The sequence below is a fragment of the Chiloscyllium punctatum genome, chromosome 1 (genome assembly GCF_047496795.1).
Source record: "Chiloscyllium punctatum isolate Juve2018m chromosome 1, sChiPun1.3, whole genome shotgun sequence".
NCBI lineage: Eukaryota > Metazoa > Chordata > Chondrichthyes > Orectolobiformes > Hemiscylliidae > Chiloscyllium > Chiloscyllium punctatum.
The window spans coordinates 155,121,138-155,143,267 of NC_092739.1; the positions used below are offsets into that span (position 1 = coordinate 155,121,138).

A 22,130-nucleotide genomic window follows, 5' to 3' on the forward strand; every position below is an offset into this window, starting at 1 on the left:
ATCTATGGAATTCATTGCCACAGAAAGCTGTGGAGACCAGGTCATTGAGTATATTTAAAACAAAGATAAATAACATGCAGTGAGCCACACCATAAAATCAAACATATCCAAAAAATATCGGAACAAGACAGAGACTTATGAGCAGAGGATACAAGTCCCTCCCCTCTCCTGCACAGTGGAGAGAGGTCAGTCTGGGTGATTACAAGACCTGTGCCAAAGACTGAGTGAGAGGGAAGTGAGGAGGGAGTGCCCAGTGTGGTTAAAGGGGTGTTCACAACCGCACACATCCCACTGCCATCAGCTGGGCTTAGAGCATTGAGGAACAGATCAGCCAAGAAAGTAGATGAGTTCACAAACATCCCTCTCCTCATCCCGAAATGGGAAATGTTTAGAATCTCACACCCGGAGTTAGAGAGTGATGACTTTGAATAGATCCTCCTAGCTGCCTGCTCTCTAGATTAGAAACAGAATTGGACTGGGATGCAAAGGACAATGAACAAAGAACAATACAGTACAGGAACAGGCCCTTTGGTGATACAAACCCATGCTGACACATCTTACCCTCCATAGTAAATCTGTCTTCACTAACAGAATCCATATCTCTCTATTCCCTTTCCCATTTTTGTATTCGTTCAGGTGCTTCTTGATGCTGCTGTTGTGTCTGTTACCACCACCTCCTCTGGCAGTGTGTTCCAGGCACTAACCACCTTTTCAGTGAAAAGCTTACCTCGCAGATCTCAGCTAAAAGGCCCTTCTTGCCTCTTGAAACTGTGTGTCTCAGTAATTAACCCCTTCATCCGGGGAAAAAAACAAACTCACTTTCCATTTCATCCTCGCCATTCAGCATCTTATAAAGTTCTATCACATCACATCTCAACCACTTGCATTTCAGTGAAAACAACCCCAGTTTATCCAATCTTTCTTCATTACTGAAGTCCCCCATACCAGGCAACTTCCTGGTAAACCTTTTCTGTACCCTCTCCAAAGCACCTACATCCTTCTGAACTCACATAATATTCCAAGTGTGGCCTAACTAAAGTTCTATAAAGTTGCACCATAACCTGCCTATCCTTATGCACAATGCCCCTTCCAATGAGTGTAAGCATGCCATAGACCTTTTTTACTACCTTATCTACCTCTGCTGTCATATCAGTGATCTGTGGACCTACCCGGATCCCTCAGAATATCGATACTCCTAAGGGTTCAGCCACTCACTGTATAATTTCCACATGTACTTGGAAATTCCAAAATGCATCACCTCACATTTGACAGATTAAACTCCATCTGCCATTTTTCTGCACATGCCTCCAACTGATCTATATCCTGCTGTATCTTCTGACAATCCTCCTCACGATCTGCAACTCTACTAATCTTTGTATCGTAGATCATGAACAGCAGAGGTCCCAGCACTGATCCCTGTGGAACACCACTAGTCACAGCCCTCCATTCCAAATAGCATCCTTCCACTTCTACATTCTGTCTCCTATGTCTAAGCCAGCTCTGTGTCCATCTTGCCAGTTCATCCCGATATCATGTGAGCGTGAGTGTTTTTTACCTTTTGTACCTGTCTATCATGAGGGACTTTGAAAGGATTTACTGAAGTCTATGTAGACAACATCAACCACTTTCCTCTCATCAATCAAATTTATCATCTCATCAAAAAACTCGATCAAGTTAGTGACGCACGACCTCCCCGACACAAAACCATGCTGTTTAGTATCAATCAGTCCATTTGTTTCTAAATGCATATGGAACTTGCCCCTGAGAACCTTTTCCAATCATTTCCCTATGACCAATGTGAGACTCACAGGCCAGTAATTTCCAGGATTATCCCGACTACCCCTTCTTAACCAACCGGACACCAGTTCTCTGGGACCTCACCTGTGGCCAATGAGGAGACAAAGATGTCTGTCAATGCTCCAGCAATTTCTTCTCTTGCCTCCCTCAATATTCTGAGATAGATCCTATCAGGACCCGGGGACTTATCTACCTTAATACTTTTTCAGATGCACAGCACCTCTTCCTGTATAAAAGCAACTGACAACGTAGAACATAAGAACTAGGTGCAGGAGAAGGCCATCTGGCTCCTCGAGTCTGCTCCACCACTCAATAGGATCATAGCTGATCTTATCATGGACTCAGATCCACTTACCCGTGCCCTCACCGTATCCTTTAATTCTTTCATTTATCAAAAAAAAATCCACCCTAGCTTTAAAAACATTTACTTATGTAGTGTCAACTACTTCACTGGGTGAGGATTTTCGTAGATTTACAACTCTTTGGGTGAAGAAGTTCCTTCTCAATTCAGTCCTAAACCTGCTCACCCTTATTTTGAGGCTATGCCCTCTTGTCCTAGTTTCACCCGCCAGTGGAGACATCCTCTCTACTTCTATCTTATCTAGTCCCTTCATAATTTTACATGTTTCTATAAGATCCCTCCTCATTCTTCTAAATTCCAATGAATATAATCCCAGTCTACTCAGTCTCTCCTCATAAGCCAACCCTCTCAACTCCAGAGTCAACATAGTGAACCTCCTCTGCATCCCCTCTAGTGCCAGTACATCCTTTCTCAAGTATGGAGACCAAACTTAGCCTCACAAGCACAGCTGCAGAATGACTTCCTTGCTTTTAAATCCCTTTAGTAATGAAGGACAAAATTCCATTTGCCTTCCTGATTACTTGTTGTACCTGCAGACTAATCTTCTGGGTTTCATGCACAAGGACACCTGGGTCCCTCTGCATAGCAGCATGTTGCAACTTTTTACCATTCCAGTAATAATCATTTTTTACTGTTACTCTGACCAACACACAGTATTCCATCTGCCAGACTTTTGCCCACTCACTCAATGTATCTATGTTCTTCTGCAAAGTTTCACAGTCCTCTGCACACTTTGCTCTGCCACTCATCTTAGCGTCAGTTGCAAACTTTGACACCCTACGTGTGGTCCCAAACTCCAAATCATCTATGCAACTTGTAAATAATTGCGGTCCCAACATCATTCCCTGACGCATACAACTGGTAACTGATTACCAGTCGGAATAGCACTCATTTATCCCCACTCTTTGCTTCCTGTTAGTTAACCAATCCTCCATCCATGCTAATACTTTACCTGTAATACCATGCATCTTTATCTGATGCAATGGCATCTTGTGCAGCACCTTGACCAAGACCTTTTGGAAATCTAGGTACACCAAATCCTCTGGGTCCCTGTTGTCCACCTTGCTCGTAATGTCTTCATAGAATTCCAAAAGATTTGTTAAGCATGACCTGCCCTTCATGAACCTATGTTACGTCTGGCCAATGGGACAATTTCTATCGAGATGCCTTGTTATTTCTTCCTTGTTAATAGACTCAAGCATCTTCTACACTACAGAGGTGTCTATCTGTCTTTATATTCTGTGCTTGTTTTTCTTATACTCTATATTACTTTTCTTTATAGCTTTTTTTATGGCTTTCTGTTGACCTATAAAGTTTTCCCAATCTTTTTGTTTCATGCTGTTTTTGGCCACTTTGTATGCCATCCCTTTCAATTTGATAGCTCATTTTATTTCCTTAGTCACCCATGGCAGATTACCCATCTTCTTACAGCCTTTTCTTTTCACTGGAAAAACTTTTACTGAGTTCTTTGAAAAATTGCTTTGAAAGTCCTCCACTGCTCGTCAACTGTCCCACCATAAAGTCTTTGTTTCCAGTCTACTTTAGCTAAGTCCTCCCTCATGCTATTGCAGTCTCCCTTGTTTAAGCACAGGATCCTGGTGTTGGATTTTGTCTTCACACTCTCCATCTGTATTCTAAATTCAACCATACTGTGATCGCTCCTTCCAAGAGTTCCCTTGCTACGAGGTCATTAATTATTCCTGTCTCATCACACAGAGCCATATCTAGGATAGCTTGCTCCCTTATCGGTTCCATTACATACTGTTGAAGAAAACTATTGCGGATACACTCAATAAAATTCTCTTCAAGGCTACCATGATCAAGCTGGTTTGACCAATCGACATATAGATTAAAATCCCTCATGAAAATTGCCATCCCATTTTTACTTGGCTTAGAAACTTGACACTCCCTTCCCTGAGATCATCCTCCACCAATTCCTTCTCTTTGGTGAATATCACACAAAGTGTTCATTTAGGACCTCACCTACCTCTTCTGGTTCCACACACAGATTCCCTTCTTTGTCCTTGAGTTGGCCAACCTTTTCCCTGGCTGCCATCTTGCTTATCAGGTGTGTTTAAAAAGCCTGAGGATTCTCCTTAATCCTGCTTGCTAATGACTGTTCATGACCCCTCTTAGTCTTTCTAATTCCTTGTTTAAGTTCTTTCTTACATTCCTTATACACTTCAAGGGCTTCATCAGTTCCCATCCTCCTAGACTTTGTGTATGCTTCCTTTGTCTTTTTTGTCCAAGGTCACAACATCCTCAGTCATTGAAGGTTCACGTAACTTGTCACACTCGCCTGAATGTGCTGCTCCTGAACTCTTATCAACTGCTTCATTTAAGATGCATCTGGATAAATGCATGAGTAGGTGGGGAGTAGAGGGATACAGATGCTCAGGAATTGACCAACAGGTTTAGATAGTACATTTGGATCGGCTCAGTCTTGGAGGGCTGAAGGGCCTGTTCCTGGGCTGTAAATTTTCTTTGTTCTTTGTTCTTTGCTGTTTAAGATACTCCAACACATCTAGTGAGGATTTAACCTCAGGTCACCTCCAATCAAAATTCTCCAGTGAGATGTTAAGGTAAAGGCCTGCTTAAAGATTTAGAGGAGGACTTAAGGAGGGCACTGGGAAAAGCAGGTATTTGTTTCCAGGAAACATTAGTTAGCCATCAAACACTTTCCCTATTTGGATCCTAAGCTGTCACTGACCCCCACAGACTCCACTCCCCTCTCAAACCCTCTATCTCACTGACCCTCACAGACTCCACTTCCCTCTCACTGACCCTCATAAACTCTGCTTCCATCTTGAATTCCCCTCTTGATGGTTCCTTCTCCGTTGCTGCTTCTCTCCCTGTGGTGACCTCACTCCTGCCATTCCATCCATTCCTTGTTCTCTCCCACTTGTCTCCCATTTTAAAATAATTCAATCACCCATGATCTTATTGAATAGTGGGGTATGTTGAAGGGCTGAATGGTCTCCATTTTGTGGACTTTATTTGAACATGTCAAATCTTTGTTGTTCATAATCAGGGCAGTTGTAGATTCATGAATGGTCAATTAAGTTCACACAGACTCACGTGAAACTGAAAGCATAACATTTCCAGTAAATGAAGGCTTTTCAAATTATTCTACTTACTTTGAACCGGCAGAGGAAGGAAAGGGTGGCCTGAGATAACAGATATCAAATATGATTGGCAATGAGAAATGAAGAAAATTGTAAACAAATCTTCAACTCGAATTAGAGTTATGGAGTCAGAGTCAAACAGCACTGAAACAGACCCTTCGGTTCATCTCATCCATGCTGACCAATTTTTCCAATGTAAACTAATCGCATTTGCCTGCGTCCATTTCCCTCTTAACCTTCCCTATTCATGTCGCTGTTCAAATGTTTTTTAAATGCTGTACGTGTACCTGCACTAATGACTTCATCTGGGAGTTTATTCCACATGTGAACTACTCTCTATGTGAACAAGTTGCCCCTCAGATCTCCTTTAAATCCTGCTCATCTCGTCTTAAAAAATGCCCCCTCGTTTTGAACTCCCCCATTCTTTTGTTATTCACCTTGTCTATGCCCCTCAGGATTGTGTAAATCTCTCTAAGGTCATCCTCAACCTCCTTCACTCCAGGGAAAAAAAATGTCCCAGCCTATACAGACTGTCCCTGTAACTCAAATCCTCCTGACCTTCCAATATCTTTTCTGAAGCATCTGCTATTTAATAATATCCTTCCTATAGCAGGGCAACCAGAACGGTTAATTTGTCCAAAGGTGGCCTCGCCAACACCCTGGATAACCTCACCATGAGATCCCACTCTTATACTCAATGGTCTGAGGGTTGAAGGCAAACATGCTAAACATCTGCTTAAACACCCTGTCTCCCTCTAATGCAACGTGCAACGAACTATGTACCTGAAACCCTTGGCCTCTCTGTTCAATATCCCTGGAACATCCACCAAGGATATGAATAGAAGCACGCTTTTCCTCAAAAATTGACAAATAACTTCGTTAGACACTGAAGGAAGATGCAATGACAATATCACTTGTGTGACACTGTCCTGACTGAAAGAGAATGCTGCGCCCCAGGTGCCACTGGAGCCACAGTGAGAAATTGAATCCCCAGTAACAGGGTGCTGGAGAGTTAGTGGATCATAAAAAATTCGACATTTGGGTTTCAACTGCGACAAGGGCCTTGCCTTCTTTCTGTCTGAATGGAGATTCATTGGATTTCTGCAGTTACAGTACTCAGTGAAGATTGGGTTTCCATGAGTACAAACAGGAGGACTGCAATTAATATCATTCAGATACTTTTTAATTCATTCACGGAGAGGCTGCTTTATAGGGTTTCTTCATCATTTCTCTCCAATCTTTAGCTGCTTTTGAGACTCACAGAATCATAGAATTATACAGTACATAGTTTTGATGAGCGATGGAGCTACATTACCTGAGAAGTTAGCGTTACTTCACCAGCGTGTGGCCTCGACTGTATTTGCTGGCAATGAAGATTGTCCAGTGTATGAAACTGGCCAATCAAATTGCTCTTTACTGCCACGTCGGGCTGAAGTGGTGTGTTGCTACGACATAGTTATCCTGACCCAGCTGACTCCTCAGAAATTGCAGGTGAAATTGACAATGCCAATTGAAAATTCCCCTAACTGTGACATTGTTTGAACAAACCTCTTACAGATTGAGATTTCAAATGGTTTCGATGTGTTTATGTTTAGTTGTTACCTTGAAGAGGTTAGAGAATTCTAACACCAGAATAAAGACAAAATCAAAGATACCCCACAACAATCCACCCACCCTGTGACCCAACTACCTTCCAAACCTGACACACTGTACCCCTTAGACTCACCCACATTCCGAACTGATTCCCTTCCCAGACCTGATGTGGAAGTGCCGGTGTTGGACTGGGGTGGACAAGGTCAGAACAGGTTACAGTCCAACTGGTTTATTTGAAATCAGAGTTGCCCCTTCATTAGGAGAAGTAAGAGTGAAGCCACGCAGCCACAGAAATTATGGGCAGAGACATCAAAAGATCATACAAAGTACAGTGTCCACAGGCTGGACAACAGGTTCCTGCAGGTGATCAAGATTGTCAGACGATGTGAGTAAAGTGTCAGCAGCTGAATAACACGAGAAGGGGTGATCTATCATCTGATTGAATGAGGCAACGAGATCATAAGATTAGATTCCCTACAGTGTGGAAACAGGCCCTTCGACCCAACAAGTCCACACCGACCCTCCGAAGAGTAACCCACTCAGACCCATTTCCCTCTGACTAACGCACCTAACACTATGGGCAATTTAGCATGGCCAATTGACCTAACTTGCACATCTTTGGACTGTGAGAGAAAACCAGAGGAAAACCACACAGACACAGGGAGAATGTGCAAACTCCACACAGACAGTTGCCCGAGGCAGGAATTGAACCCGGGTCCCTACCGCTGTGAGGCAGCAGTGCTAACCACTGAGCCACCATGCCACCCCTAGAAATGAAGATGTTTTAGATTAGATTCCATACAGTGTGAAAACAAGCCCTTCAGCCCAACAAGTCCACACCGAACCTTCGAAAAGCAACCCACCCAGACACAGTCTCCTTCATTTACCCCTAACACTACAGGCAATTTAGCACAGCCAATTCACCTAACCTGCACATCTTTGGACTGTGGGAGGAAACCCATGCAGACACTGGGAGAATATGCAAACTCCACCCAGACAGTTGCCCAAGGTGGGAATTGAACCTGGGCCCCTGGCGCTGTGAGGCAGCAGTGCTAACCACTGTGCCACCGTGCCACTCTTGCTAAACGCTAAATGTAAGATGGTGGTGGAGACAAACCAAATGACTGGAATAACATGATAAGTATAAGAGTTGCATGCCTGGCATCTTACTAAAGTAATAAGTAATCTAAAACTGTACAAACTAATTAAAGTATAGAGACCAAAACCATTTATCAAGGTGATGGGTCTAAACAGGACAGGAAGAAAGGTTCTACAGACACAGAACAGTGTGGTGGGGTCACAGGAATGCGACATGAACCTAAGTTCACAGTTGAGGCCATCTTCATGGGTGGGGAACTTGGCTCTCAGTTTCTGCTCAGCGATTTCTGTGTTGTGAATCTCGATGGCCACCTTGGACGATGCTTACTTGAAGATCGGATGCTGAAAATCCTTGACCGCTGCAGTGTTCCCCAACTGGGATGGAACATCCTTGTCTGTCAATTGTTGTACAGCGTCCATTCATCTGTTCATCAACATAGTTTGTCTACGGTCAACAGAGCCATAACTAAACCACAGGGCAGACTTTTCTCCTCTCCTGGTAAGAAACCGGAGAAAATAACATGAATGAAAAACAATCAGAGGCTTCACCTCAAAAGACTATTTCCTGAGTTTCCTTTAAGTTTGAAATGACAACTTTAGGACCTCGTTACTGAGCGGGAACTTTCATGAGGTTTCACTGAAGTATTCACCCAAACCATCTCATTTCTATCCCACTTCCAATTCTCTTTGCCTTTTCCCAAGAAACTAGATGATGCAAGGCATGAAGCAAAGACCAGGTACATGACCAGGATCATCCTGCATTTTCAGAGTCTATGATTCACTCACAAGAACACAACATCGAAATTTCCCTCCTTCAAATCAGCGTCAACTGTGCAATAATAACATAAAATGGCTGCCACTGCACATAGAGCAACGACAGCGTAGTTACTGCTCTTTCCTTCGGGGCAGAGTAATAGTGCATAGTATCCAGGGATGTGTGGGTTCGATGAATCGACCATGGGAAATGCAGAGTTATGAGGTTGTGGGATCGGGATGGTAGGTGTCAACTGTGGACAATCTTTAAGGAGTCTTCTGGGGTTCCTGTGTTTGGTTATTCCCCCCTATCGGTGTCTGCTGACACCATAACCCTTCAACCTATTACTAATTCAAAATCATTTCCTTACATTTACTCACCGTCCCAGCATCCACCGCACTCTGACCTAGTGAATTCCAGAGATTCATGATCTTTTGTGAGAAAATATTTCACCTTATTCTTTTTTAATCTGTTACTCCTCATTCTAAACTATGTCCTATTGTTCTCGATTTCCCCACGTGAGGAAATATCCTCTCTACGATTATTTTGTCAATCCCTTTCAGTATGCTATATCCCACAATTCAAACCCCAGAGTGTGTTGGTCTAAACTATTCAATCTCCCTTCATAAGGCAAACCTTTCAACTCTGGAATCAATCAAATGAACCGAGGTCGGAACGGGAAGGGGAGCGAGTGTGGGCGTGGTCCCGGAGTGAGTCACAGCTGGACCGATAAGTGGAGTAGACAAATTCAGGACCAATGGGGTGTGAGGGCATGTCCTGAATGGAGACCAGTGCGTGGAGGCCATGAGGCCTGGTGTTCTGAATCCCGGGGACATGGACACAGTGGAGGAAGACTCCAACCTCATTCTGGTCGTCTTAAACCCTATATTCCATATTTGTCTATTTTTCTATAATTTCAATTCTGTAACAACTTTTAAAGTATCTGACCTGAGAGGGTGCCAAGGGTCAACTTTACAAACGTTTCACTGCACTCATTCCAGTGCATGTGACAATAAAGGCTGATGCTAATTCCAATAAATGCTATTTCTCTGAGCTATCTCTAAAACACCTACATCCCTCTTCAAGTAACAGGACTGAAATTGATGTAATAATCCAGGTGCGGTCTCACTAATGCCTTGTACAGGTGCAGCAACGTTCTTCAGTTCTATTCCCTCAGCAATAATTGCTAAAATTCTATTTGCTTTTCTTATTACCTGCTGTTCCTGCACACTGATTTTCTGTGATCCACGTACAAAGACACACAGATCCCACTGCATTGAAATACACTGAGGTTTCTCCATATTCAGGTAATAAGGAACCTTTCTAACCCTCTGATCAAATATGATAAATTCTCACCTATTCATGTTAAACATCATCTGCCAAATGTTGGCCCATCCACCTAACCTGATCACACCTATTGGTAAATTTTATATATCGTCATTGCAAATTGCTTTCCGGTCTATTTTAGATTAGATTACTTACAGTGTGGAAACAGGCCCTTCGGCCCAACAAGTCCACACCGACCCGCCAAAGCATAACCCACCCATTCCCCTACATTTACCCCTTTACCTAACACTAGGGGCAATTTAGCATGGCCAATTCTCCTGACCTGCACATCTTTGGACTGTGGGAGGAAACCGGAGCACCCGGAGGAAACCCACGCAGACACTGGGAGAATGTGCAAACTCCACACAGTCAGTCGCCTGAGGCGGGAAATGAACCCGGGTCTCTGGCGCTGTGAGGCAGCAGTGCTAACCACTGTGCCATGCGGAAATGTGGCTATAGTATTTTCAACTCTGCATCCAAGTCATTATTATAGATTGTAACTAACTCAGGCATAAGGACTGAACCCTGTGGAACCCCAGAAGGTACATCTTACCATCCGGAGCAACACCCATTTATGGTGATTCTCTGCTCCCTATTGGTTGTTTACCCAGGTGAATACATTAGCTGACCACATGTGATCTTACCACTAAGGCTGAGTATTTATGGCTACATTGATGGAGAGCAGGCCTGTGCACATACCAGCATTATGATTGAGGCTGGAAAGATACACTGACCTCTTTGCATGACACACTTCTCTGATGTCCAGTAACATGGCAGCTAAATGGGTGAATGTTAAAGGCTGTGTGTGTGTGTGTGTGTGTAAAACATGTTTAGGGGGTTGTTGGGGGGGGGTTGGTGCAAGGGAGGGTGATGGGCTGCAACAAATAGTATACTGAAAGGTTGGTGTGGGCCAGGTCAGGGCTTGGTGGAGAGTCAGGCAGAAGAGAGACTTGGTCTGCAAGGTGTGAGTCTCAAGACTCGTGGTGAAAAGGGTATCAGATTGAGAGAGGTCAGTGCAATGTCAGGGTGGGGTATTGGGGACTAGTAGGTATGGGTCACAGAGGTGCAGTGTGTTACCTCTGCCAGGGAGCTGAATGGCAGGGGTTGGTAGGTTGTAACAGGGCTCATCGACTGTGTGATCACTCTGGCGTTAGAGTGGATATTTAATCCTCTCACCTTCTCCAGGTAACTGTTAAACTATTAAACATCTGAAATCTACAACTTTAAGCAGCTTGTCCTCAGGATTCTACGTGCCGAGGAATTCCCGATTGGAATCTTCAATTTCTCTGACAATTCCAAAGGAGTCAGCTGTGTCAGGATTTGTGTGCAGTCCCACTGCGGCCGACATTACTGCAAAGACCAATGGGGTTGCCTGGACAGTATCCTGGATATACATTCATTGCCAACTGAAACAATCCAAGTCATGCACTGTCCAGACAATAAAGTCCTCTTGAGAACTGTGGTTACACCGCCCTTTCAAATACTATCTCTTCCTGACATCTGAATGTGGTGTATTGTGAGACTGTATCTTGATTTGGCAGCTGATTCTGTTTTTTATGCTTTCCTTACAAACCTGGGGTTTCGGTTTCACAGAGTCTGCGAGTTTATAAATGGGATTCTCCATTCCTTTGTTACAGAGAAGCCTGCTCTAGATCAAGCGCAGCTGACCCTGAATCCATCATCATTGTCTCAGAGCTGGTAAGTACAAGTTATCAGTGGGGAAAGGATACCCGTAGTTTGTGCTCATCATCTGGTTCTGAAACTTCATTCAATTCTAATCAACAGTGAGTTGAAATGAATTGAATAAAGAAAAATCATAACTTTAGTGAAATGAATAATAATAGTCATCTTTAAAATGTTATTGAAGTTGCAGCCATTCACCCCAATTCCTCTGGCTTTATTAATCTGGCAACAGCTACTCAGTTTAATATTTTGACTTTAACTGCGTTATTCAAATGCAACTACATTGGTCAAAACATTGAGGATAGGAGTTGGGACATCATGTTGTGGCCATGCATGGGATTAGTGAGACCTCCTTTGGAATACTGCATTCAATGCTGATTGCCCATCTGGAGGAAAGATGTTGTTAAATTCGAAAGGGTGCACAAAAGATTTAACAAGGACATTGCCTGGACAAGAGGATTTGAGCTGTAGGGAGAAGCTGAACAGCTGGGGCTATTTTCTCTAAGGTGTTGGAGGCTGAGGGGTGGCCTTACAGAGGTTTATAAAATCATGAGGGGCGTGGATAGAATAAATTGACAAGGTCTTTTCCCTGGGATGGGGGAGTCTAGAACTAGAGAGCATAGGTTTAAGGTGAGAGGGGAAAGGGACCTAAGAGGCAACTTATTCATGCAGAGGGTAGTGCATGTTTGGAATGAGCTGCCAGAGGAAATGTTGGAGGCTGGTACAATTACAGCATTTAAAAGGCATCTGAATGGATGAATGCATCAATGCCCCTCATGATTTTATAAACCTCTCACCTCTCAGTCTCCGACTCTCCAGGGAAAACAGCCTTAGCCTATTCAGCCTCTCCCTACAGCTCAAACCCTCCATCCCTGGCAATATCCCTGTAAATCTTTTCTGAACCCTTTCACGTTTCACAACATCCTTCATATAAGAGGGATTCCAGAATTGTATACAATGCTTCAATTGGAGCCCAACCAATATCCTGTTCGGCCACAGCATGACCTCCCAACTCCTGTCAGAGATGTACAGCATGGCAACAGACCCTTCAGTCCAACCTGTCCATGCCAAACAGATTATCCTAAATTAATCTATTCCCTTTTGCCAGCACTTGGCACTTAGCTCTATTAGGCAAAAGTGAGAACTGCAGATGCTGGAAACCAGAGTTTACAGCAGAGTGGTGCTGGAAAAGCACAGCAGGTCAGGCAGCATCCGAGGAGCGGGAAAATCGATGATTCGGGCAAAAGCCCTTCATCAGGCATTGCTAGTCCTGATGAAGAGTTTTTGCTCGAAATATTGATTTCCCTGTTTCTCGGATGCTGCCTGACGTGCTGTGCTTTTCCAGCACCACTCTGATCTAAACGTAGCTCTATAAACCCATGTGAGAGATTACTGTGCCCCAAGTATCACAAGAGTCATAGAATCCCTACAGCGTGGAAGTAGGCCACCCAGACCCACACCCTATCCGATCCCTGTAGCACTCTATTTCCCTTGGTAGTCCTCCTAACTTACACACCCCTGGATACTGATGACAATTTAGCATGGCCAATCCATCCAATCTGCACATCTTTGGACTGCGGGGGGATTCTGGTCCACCCAGAGAAAACCCACACAAACACGAAGAGAACGTGCAAAATGTACTCAGTCACCCGAGGGTAGTACAAAGCAGCAGTGCTAACCACTGATGATAAGGAGGGAGAAATCTTACTAAGAGCACATGGACGGCATTTGGGACCATCACTAGAATTATAGGCTTAGGCAGAGGCCATTCAGCCTCAGGGGGACAGGACAGGAGGATTGTGGACAGCCAGGCAGCAGGGTGAGTTGGGCGGTGGGATGTGGATGTTACCTCTCGTGGTGGAAAGCGAGTTGGATTGAGAGGGGTCAGTGCAAGGTCTGGGTGGGGTATTAGGGAAGAGTAAGTATGGTTTACAGAGGTGCAGTGTGTCGGGTCAGGCAGGGAGCTGAATGGCACAGTTGGTGGATTGTAATGGAGCTCTTCGACTATGAGATTACTCTGGCGTTAGAGAAGATATTTAATCCTCTCACCTTCTCCAGGTAACTGTTAAACTATTAAACATCTGAAACCTAGAACTTTAAGCAGCTTGTCCACAGGATTCTATGTGCTGGGGAATTCCCCATTGGAATTTTCAACTCTGGCAGTTCCAAAGGAGTTAGCTGTATCAGGATTTGGGTGCAGTCCCACTGCAGCCGGCATTACTGCAAAGACCAAGGGGTTGACTGGACAGTATACTGGAGGTGTATTCATTGCCAACTGAAACAATCTAAGTCAAGCACTTTCCAGGCATTTTATCAGAGTTTTCATGTTGTAACTGCTTTTGGCAGCTTGTTTTAGTCTTTCCTTACAAACTGGAGATTCAGTTTCACAGCGTCTGCGAGTATATAAATGGGAACCTCAACTTCCTTGCTCTGAGAAGTTTGCTCTTGATCAAGCCCGGCTGACTGTGAATCTACCATCATTGTCTCAGAACTGGTAAGTACAAATTATCAGTGGGGAAAAGATAGTTTGTGCTTATGATCTGGTTCGAAAACTTCATTCAGTTAGAATTAGCAATGAATTGAGGTAAATTAACAAAGAAAATTGTAGTGCAGTGGATATTTAAAGTTTTATTGGATTTGTAGCTATTTGCCCGAATTCCCCCATTTTTAATTATATGACATTTTTTCTCTAAATGTGCATCATTAAACAAGCATTTAGTTCAATATTTTGACTTGAACCATATTGTTCAAATGTAACTTCGTTGGTCAGAACATTGAGTATAGGAGTTGGGGTGTAATGTTGCAGCCGTACAGGATATTGGTGAGACGTCTTTTGGAAAATTTCATTCGGTTCTGGTCACCCTTCTATAGGAAGGGTGTGTTAAATTTGAGAGGGTACAGAAAAGATTTGTTAGGATATTGCTGGGACTGGAGGGGTTGAGTTAGTGGGAGAGGCTGAGTAGGCTGGGGCTATTTTCCCTGGAGGGTCGGAGGCTGAGGGATGATGTTATAGAGATCTTTTAATCATGACAGGCATGTTTAGGGTGAATAGCCAAAGTCTTTTCCCCAGGAAAGCAGCCCAAAGTTAGAAGGCATAGGTTTAAGGTGAGAAGGGAAAGATTTAAAAGGGACCTGAACCCAACTTTTTTATACAGATGGTGGTGTGTGTATGGAATGATCTGCCACTGGTGGAGGCTGGTACAGTGATAACGTTTAAAAGGCATCAGGATGTTTCTTTGAATAGGGAGGATTTGGAGAGGATATGGACCAAATGCTGGCCAATGGGATGAGATTATTTAGGATATCTGGTCAGCATGGATGGGTTGGTCCGAAGGGTCAGTTTTATACTCTGTGACTTTATGACTTTGTCACTATATGACTCTGTAACATTTGATTTTTATTAGTCAGAAGTCACAGTGTGAATGTTGCAGATGGAGGATTACACTCCTGCAATGGAAAGGCTGATGACAAAAGGTAACATGAAATAGTTTAAAGATTTTATCTCTCTTGTCATGAAAGATGGCACGGTGGTGAGCACTGCTGCCTCACCGTGCCAGGGACCCAGATTCAATGCCACCTTCAGATGACTGTGTGGAGTTTATATGTTCTCACTGTGTCTGTGTTGGTTTCCTGTTGGTGCTCTGCTTTCCTCTCACAGTCCAAAGATGTGTGGGTCAGTCAGGGGAAAGGTGAGGTTACAGTGGGCTTGGGTGACATGCTCTTCAAGTGATCAGTGTGGAATCGATGGGCGAAATTGTGTACTTCCACATTGTAGGGATTCTATTAAAGAAGAAACCCAGCAGGAGAGTTAGTGCATGTGGAGAAACGAGGTTAATATTTTGAGTAGCTATGACTTGTCCAAGTCTTGGGCAAATGTTAGGGCAGCAGTTCATTCTCATCAGCAAATGGAGTACAATGTGGGCAAAAAGGGCCCTGTTTATTTTGGAAGGGAGAACAATAGAATGGAACATTATGTAAACAGAGAGAAACTGCAGAAAGCTGTAACACAAAGGGATTTGGGGGGGATTTCTGCACAAGACACAGAAAGCTAGCACATAGGTACAGTAGGTCATCAGGATGGCTAATGGAATGTTGGCCCTCATTTCAAGAGGGTTGGAGTTTAAGAGCAGGGAAATCTGACTGTCACTGTACAAGGTGCTGGTGAGCAGGTTTGGTCGCCTTATTTAAGGAAAGATATCATTTCACTGGAGGCAGCTCACAGAACGTTCACGAGGATGATCGAAAAAACTGCAGAAACTGGAAATCAGAAAAAGACCCCAGAAATTATTGGAAAAACCCAGCAGGTCAGGCAGCATCTGTGGAGAGAAAAAAATAACATTTTTGGTCCAGTTCTGGAGAAGAATCACTAGATCTGAAGCATTAACACTGCTTTCTCTCCACAGATTCTGCCAGACCTGCTGAAGTTTTCCAGCAATTCCTGTTTTTGTTTCACGCGGGTAATCCCTGGTATGAGCACACCCACTTTGTACAGATACCATTTACTCCAGAACAAGCCCTAATGCCTCGGAAAACTGAAGCCCGTTTTACAAAGCCATCTTCTCATTCACTTAACCTTCTGTTCCCCCAAGCATATGGGCTTGACAATAATGGTCGCTGCCTTGAAGTCTTGCTTTACAATCTGTTTCACTTAGTGACACCAATGTCCCTGCCATCAAACAGGCTACACAACATCCTGGAATTTTGTCTCCATCCACAAGCACATCAGCTTAAGCTGTCACATCTCCCACAACCGTCCCATTCCACTCCTTTAAAAATCCGATATGTTTCAACAAAATTATCTCTCCCAGTGAGTACACTCCCAAACTGTTTAAGCTTTGCTCATCAGACAGACCCTCCATACCAGGGATTAGACTCTGCACATGCCACAGGTTGGACACTGCACTTAGCAAGCTGTCCTGCCAAACCTTAAGCTTTGTTGTGGGTTGTTTTTTGACAAACTAACTTGTGTGTAACAGGTAAATGAGAATAGTTCTCACCATTATTTACTTTTTACATTCTAGGAGAAACTGCTCCAGGGTGTCAACAAGACAGAGCTGATTGGTTAACATGTCACTGTGGAAAAGTCACCAGGAAATTGTTGGTGATGGGGTGGATGTTTGGGCAAAATTAATTGAGGCAAGTTTGGCAGTTGGTCAGTTAGAGTAAGAGAGTCACGGAGATGTACAGAATGGAAACAGACCCTTCGATCCAACTCGTCCATGCCGAGCAGATGTCTTAACCTAATCTTGTCCCACTTGCCAGCACCCAGCCCATATCCCTCTAAACCCTTCCTATTCATGTACCAATCCAGATGCCTTTTGAATCTTGCAATTGTATCAGTCTCCACCACTTTCTCTGGTAGCTCATTCCATACATGCACCACCCTCTGCGTGGAAAGGTTGCCACTTAGATCTCTTTTAAATCTTCCCCTCTCACCCTAAACCGATACCCTCTAGTTCTGGACTCCCCCATCCCAGGGACAAGACCTTGTCTATTTATCCTATCTATGTCCCTCGTGATTTTATAAACCTCATCCTCTGACGCTCCAGGGAAAACAGCCACAGCCTATTCAACCTCTCCCTTTTGCTCAAATCCTCCAACGCTGGTAACACCCTTGTAAATCTTTTCTGAAGCCTTTTAAATTTCTCAACATCCTTCCGATAGGAAGGCAACCACAAATGCATGCAAAATTCCAAAAGTGGCCTACCAACATCCTGTACAGCTGCAACATGACATCCCAACTCCTGTACTCAATACTCTGACCAATAAACGAATGCATACCAAATGTCTTCTTCTCCATCCTACCTATCTGCGACTCTACCTTCAAGGAACTCAGAGCCTGCACTCCAAGGTCTCTGTTCAGCAACACTCCCTAGGACCTTACCATTAAGTGTACAAGTCCTGCTAAGATTTGCTTTCCCAAAATGCAGCACCTCACATTTATCTGAATTAAACTTCATCTGCCACTCCTTAGGCTATTGGCTCATCTGATCAGGATCCCATTGTAATCTGAGGTAAGTTTCTTCACTGTCCACTACACCTCCAATTTTGGTGTCGTCTGCAAACTTACTAACTATATCTCCTATGTTCATGTCCAAATTATTTCTAAATGACGAAAAGTAGTGGATACAGCACTGATCCTTGTGGCACTCCACTGGTCACGGGCCTCCAGTCTGAAAAACAACCCTCCACCACCACCCTCTGTCTTCTACCTTTGAGCCAGTTCTGTATCCAAATGGCTAGTTCTCCCTGTATTCCATGAGATCTAACCTTGCTAACTAGTCTCCCATGGGAATCCTATCAAAGACCAAACTGAAGGCCACGTAGATCATATCCACTGCTCTGTCCTCATCAATCCTCTTCGTTACTTCTTCAAAAAGCTCAATCAAGTTTGTGAGACATGATTTCCCATGCACAAAGCCATGTTGACTCTCCCTAATCAGTCCTTGCTTTTCTAAATATGTGTAAATCCTGTCCCTCAGGATTCCCTCCAACAACTTCCCCACCACCAATGTCAGGCTCACCAGTCTATAGTTCCTTGGCTTGTCCTTACCACCTTTCTAGAATAATGGTACCATATTTGCCAACCTCCAGTCTTCCGGCACCTCACCTGTGACTATCAATGATATAAATATTTCAGCAAGAGGTCCAGCAATCACTTCTCTAGCTTCCCACAGAGTTCTAGGTTATATCTGATCAGGTCCTGGGGATTTATCTACTTTTATTCACTTCAAGACATCCAGCACTTCCTCTTCTGTAATACGGATATTTTTCAAGATGTTACCATCTATTTCCCCATATTCTATGTCTTCCTTGTCCTTCTCCACAGTAAATACTGATGCAAAATACTCATTTAGTATCTCCCCATTTTCTGTGGCTCCACACAAAGGCCGCCTTGCTGATCTTTGAGGGGCCCTATTTTCTTCCTAGTTACCCTTTTGTCCTTAACGTATTTGTAAAAACTCTTTGGATTCTCCTTAACTCTGTTTGCCAAAGCTATCTCATGTCCCCTTTTTTCCCTCCTGATTTCCCTTTTAAGTATATTCCTACTTCCTTAATACTCTTCTAAGGATTCACTCAATCTTTCATGTCTATACCTTACATGTCCTGCCTTCTTTTTCTGAACCAAACCCTTAATTTCTTTAGTCATCCAGCAATCCCTATATCTACCAGCCTTTCCTTTTACCCTAACAGGAAGATATTGTCTCTGGATTCTTGTTATCTCATTTTCTAGCCGTCCCTTTACCTGCGAACATTTGTCTCCAATTAGCTTTTGAAAATTCTTGCTTAATACCGTCAAAATTGGCCTTCCTCCAATTTAGAACTTCAGCTTTTAGATCTGGTCTATCCTTTTCCATCACTATCTTAAAACTAGTAGAATTATGGTCGCTGGCCCCAAAGTGCTCCCCCACTGACACCTCAGTCACCTGCCCTGCCTTATTTGCAAGAGTAGGTCAAGTTTTGCACCTTCTCTCATAGGTGCATTTACATATTGAATCAGAAATTTTCCTTGGACACACTGAACAAATTCCTCTCCAACTAAACCCTTAAATCCCAGTCTATGTTTGGAAAGCTAAAATCCCCTACCATAATCATCTTATTATTCTTACAGATAACTGAAATTTCCTGATAAATTTGTTTCTTAGGGAGTCTAAAATACAGTCCCAATGAGGTGATCATCCCTTTCTTATTTCTCAGTTCTACCCAAACAACTTCCCTGGACTTACCATCTCTGAGTACAACAGTAACGCTTTCACTTATCAAAAACACTACTTCCCCTCCCCTCTTGCCCTCCCCCCCAGCCCCCCCACCCTTTCTATCCTTCATGTAGCATTTGTACCCGGGATCATTAAGCTGTTAGTTCTGTCCATCCCTGAGCCACTGTAATTTCTATGATATCTCAGTCCCAAGTTCCTAACCATGCGCTGAGTTCATCTGCCTTCCCTGTTAGGCCTCTTGCATTGAAATGAATGCAGTTTAATTTTTCAGTCCTACCTTGTTCTCTGCTTTGTCCCTACCTGCCCTGACTGTTTGACTTTCTCCTTTTCCAACTGCATCAGTGTCAGATTGATCTCTTTCCTCACTGTCTCCCTGGGTCCCATCCCTGCACCTTACTAGTTTAAGTCCTCCTGAGCAGCTCTAGTCAACCTTCCTGCCAGTAAATTAGTCCCCTTCCAATTCGATTGCAATCCATTCTTCTTGTACGGGTCATGTCTACCTCAGAAGAGGTTCTAATGATCCAAACATGTGAAGCCTTCTCCCATGCACCAGCTCCTCAGCCATGCATTCATCTGCTCTCTCCTTCAACTCCTACCCTCACTAGCTCATTGTACCAGGAGTAATCCAGATATTACTACCCTCAAGGACCTCCTTTTTAATTCCTGCCTAACTTTCCATGTTCTCCCTTCCGAATCTGATCCTTTTCCCTTCCTATGTCATTAGTTCCAACATCTATTCTCCCCTTTGAGAACATTCTGCAGCCTCTCAGAGACATCCTTGATCCTGGCACCAGGGAGGCAACACATCATTCTGATTTTTGCTGTTGGCTGCAGAAACGTCTATCTGTACCTCTGATTAGAGAGTCCCCTATCACAATCGATCGCTCAGAACCCAACGTATCCCTCATTACATTAGAGCCTATCTTGATACCAGAAACTTGGCTATTTGTGCTACATTCACCTGAAAGTCTATCACCCCCTACATTTTCCAAAACAGCAATCCTGTTTGGAATGGGGATAGCCACAGAAGACTCCTGCACTACTTGCCTACCCCTCTACCTTTCCTGGAGTTAACCCATCTATGTAACTGTATCTGGGGCTTTTCTCCCTTCCTATAACTGCCATCCATTACAACCTTGTAAATTCTTCATAGCTTCTAACTGTCACTCCAAAAGATCCATTCAATCTGATAGGACTGGCAACCAAAGATAGTTCCTGCAGACATAATCATCAGTAACATGTAAACTCTCCCTAAACTCCCACATCTGACAAGAAGAGCATATCACTCTACTAAAGGCCATTTTTGCTTCTTCCAGTCCATAGACCCAGAAAATAGCATCGTCTTATTCCCCGACAAAACACTGCTCCAGGCTAACTTAATACTTGTGGCTTTGTTATGGGGAAAATCACCAGTCTCGGCGTCAGAGTCGGGGGTTCAATGACAAAGTTTATTGCACAAGGAAATACTGGAGCTCCGGGGAGAGAAAGATACCAATAGCACAGTGGTCAGCTATGATTCTTCTCTCATCATGGCCTACATGTCAAAATACTTTTGTACATCTTGTGATACCATGGGTCAGTAATGAGATTATTGTCTTTGCATCATGGTTTGCTTATGGCAATCAGCACAGAATTGTTGATAGTTTTGATAGAGTCATTGTCAGTTCCGTGCAACCGTTGTTAATTTCAGTGCGGTCGTTTTCTGTTTCAGTGCAGACACTGTCAGTTTCAATGTCTATGCGGAAGTCCATTGCTGTAGTAATGGGCACGAATTGCTTATCCTGAGAAGAAGATTACTGTAGCCCTGGCTATTATCACTCTGTATTGAGTCCATATCAAACGGTTAGCATTTCTATCAAAGGTGTTGGCTGGACCCAGACACTTCGGCGGGCAGTGTGCATTACTCATGTGTATTCTCTCCCCCACCCACCTTAAACTAATCAAATTGGTTGTGAGTGCATTGTGCTGGCATTCTGGTGGTCCCAGGCAGTGTCTGTGTTTGCTCTGTTGTCTCTCTCCATATTGTGGTCAGGCAGCCATCTTATGTGTTAAGTGGCCAACTAATGGCTTAGCGGGCCATCTTGTGTGTCTGTGTGCCTAGTGTCACCCTGCCCAGTGCCATCTTCTACTTCAGCTAATATTTTTATGTTTAATCAAGAGACCTTGGAGTGCAGGTTCATAGTTCCTTGAAAGTAGAGTCACAGATAGATAGGATAGTGAAGAAGGAGTTTGATATGCTTTCCTTTATTGGTCAGAGTATTTAGTACAGGAGTTGGGAGGTCATGCTGCAGCTGTACAGGACATTGGTTAGGTCACTTTTGGAATAATGCGTGGTCTCCTTCCTATCAGAAAGATGTTGTGAAACTTGAAAGAGTTCAGAAAAGATTGACAAGGATGTTGCCAGGGTTGGAGGATTTGAGCTATAGGAAGAGGTTGAATAGGCTAGGATTGTTTTCCCTCGAATATTGGAGGCTGAGTGCTGACCTTATAGAGGTTTAAAATATCATGAGAGGCATGGATAGGATAAATAGACAAGGTCTTTTCCCTGGGATGGGGGAGTCCAGAACTAGAGGGCATAGGTTAAGGTTGAGAGGGGAAAGATATAAAAGGGACAGAAGGGGCAATATTTTCACACAGAGGGTGGTGTGTGTATGGAATGAGCTGCCAGAGGATGT

General features: G+C 43.7%; 1 protein-coding gene across 1 annotated transcript in view; it reads left to right on the top strand.

The window, feature by feature from the left end:
• LOC140480414 (apolipoprotein L3-like) overlaps positions 1 to 22,130 on the top strand; it is a 179,648-nt gene that overhangs the window by 152,131 nt on the left and 5,387 nt on the right. The gene's annotated exons all lie outside the window — the stretch shown is intronic.